The following is a 2,660-nucleotide window of genomic DNA, read 5'->3' on the forward strand; positions in this document are numbered from 1 at the left end:
GGGCTGGGCGGGGCCGCCCGCTGAACCCCCTGGCCGCCGGCCGCGGGACGGGGAGGGCGCCCGGGGCGGGCAGCTTTCCCTGTTCCAGATTCCGGAGACTCTTAAGACCTCAAGGGTGGATCTCGCTGGAAGAAGTCACACTTTAGTTTGGAAGTTCCCGTCCAATCGGATCCAGGTGCCAGCCCGGGAAGCCACGCCGGGGCCCCGCGGACTGCGGCCCGGGCTGACGGTCAGCGGGCGTGAGGCCGGGTCGACTGTGACTCCGCGTTGACTCACGCTCCTCGGGCGAGTGACTCAATCACGCGGGGCCTGGGCCGGAGGCGATGGCACGCTTCCCTCCCAGGGGTGTGCGGGGCTGAGGACGGTAACCTGCTTTGAAACTGCATCGGACTCGACCTGGGCAGCCGCCGCTTCCCCGCCCGCTGCGGTTGGGGTTTGGGGGTGTTGGTTTTTTCCTCCCCCCCCCAATGTTTTTCAATGTTTTTTAAGGGTTCTTTTGTTTGCCTTGCTGCATTATCGTGGGCACCCATGCCATGTAAAGTCTCGAGGCTGTTTGTGTTTCCTGACCACCGTAGCTACCTTCAACAGGCTGTAAAATACATATAAATATAATATATATATATGTATAGTTGGTGTTTTTTCACCGTAGTCACTGCTACTCACACCAGCATGCTACATTTTCTCTCCTCATGTGGCCATTTCTCAAGACAGTGTGAACTCTGCACCGTCTGGTTATGAATACAACAAGAGATGCAGAGATGTGGCAGGGTGCTTCCGTAAAGCTCTCATAAGGAAGACCGAATCTCATAGCTATTTCCCACGCTCCCTAAGAATGCTAACACCAGGAAAACTGTAGGAGCAGGCTGCCTGGGCCTTAATGCTGGTGCTGATGTCCAGAGCTGTGTCATAGCTATTATTGAGTACATAATGGAGGCTTGGGTTGACTAACACATAATTGAGGCTGTATAAGAACTCAAAGCCATTGCCTGTTCGTGTGTTTTGTTTGAACAAGGTGATACAGGTGACTAATGAAAGCTTTGGTCTGGTCACCTTAGCTCCAGTAGATTCTAAAGTAGATAGAATTCTAAGAGGTAAATTGTTACACTGTCCAAAGTAATTACTGGTGACTTAAGATATTTTTCTGCTGGTTAAAAGTGATGCCTGCTTAACTTCTACAAAGAGAGAACATAATCTTTAATTTCATGAAGCTGCTACTTCACAGAGCAAAATTACCAGATGGCAAGCTGGAGAGCCTCAGTTCGGTTTCCCAGAACTATATGAAAACAGTGGAACCATGAAAATGGTCTAAAAAGAGGGAAGGGGATAAGAGTGATAGAATTAATGTACACTAATGAGGGGGTGATCCTTAATATTGTGCCGTTGGTGGTAACTTTAGATATGATCTAAATTTCTACTTAACACTACATTTTCAACCTTATTCATTTTTTAAAACTTGGTTGTATGTGTACTTTATGCTCTATTACGATTATTATTGTCACTTTCTCTAGTGATATTCCTCTAGGAAACAAGGTTTTGGCTTTAATAGGATAGTCTTTTAAATTACAATTTGATAATTCAGTACTTAAGAATATTAACTCTGATATGAAAATATCATAACCCTAGTTCTACTGTGTGACCATAGGCAGGTGCCTTACTTTTCACATCTGATGAGTTAAATGAGAAAAATATTATTTATCCTGTATAGTTAAGGTAAATAAATAGTCGTGTGTGAGTTCATACAGCAGGAGTAATGAGTTCATGTAGTATGCTTGAAATAGTTCTCATTGCACAATAAGTATTCAGTGTTACCTATTATTAGCATGATGAAACAGCATGTTGATATATTTCTTATTTCTCTTTTTTTATTAGAGTGTAATTAAGAATTCTTTTATTTGGAGAACTAACTTCAGCCTATTAATATCTTTCAGGATATTCTAAGCTTCCATATACTCAAAGTCAGCATTGATTTTCTGTAATATATAAATATGTTTCATTTGATTTCCTCATTTGCTTGTATAATTCTTCAAATTAGACATTATCATCCCTATTTCATGGATTAGTAAACGGGCTCAGTAATGTATGAGGACATGTGCAGGCCCACACAGTCAGCTATGAACTGGGATCAGATTTCTTGACTTCCAAGATTCATTTTTCCATACTATGATACTTTCCTCTGACAGAGTCTTTCCAAATGCCTTTTTGTGTTCAGAGTTCTTTCAATTCCAGGTTTACTTAAAGGACTAACCAGATGCCATCCAAGGAATACCAAGTTAGTAATGGGAACCATGTAATCAGTGAAGGATATTTAAGGCACATGGGAAGCATAGGCACTTCCTTCCTGAACTATAAAATGTGGTTGGTATACTCAGTCATAGAAATATAAATAGTTCAGTGCCCATATAAAGAAGTGGTGACTAAGAACCAAAAGGAGGCAGCTAACGAGCACCATAAGGAGCGTCCATTCCCAAAATGAATGTCACAGTCTCATAATCACTTCCCTTGTTTCATTCAAGTCTCTGTAATGTGTCATCTGCTAAGGAAGCCTTCCTTAACCACTCAGTCTTAATGATCTCTTCTCACCCCTTGCTAACTTGCTTTAACTTTTCATTCAGTCTACTTCATAACCCTCATAAGGCTGCCACTCTACCACCTGAACCACA

The sequence above is a fragment of the Dipodomys ordii genome, unplaced genomic scaffold (genome assembly GCF_000151885.1).
Source record: "Dipodomys ordii isolate 6190 unplaced genomic scaffold, Dord_2.0 Scaffold122, whole genome shotgun sequence".
Lineage (NCBI taxonomy): Eukaryota > Metazoa > Chordata > Mammalia > Rodentia > Heteromyidae > Dipodomys > Dipodomys ordii.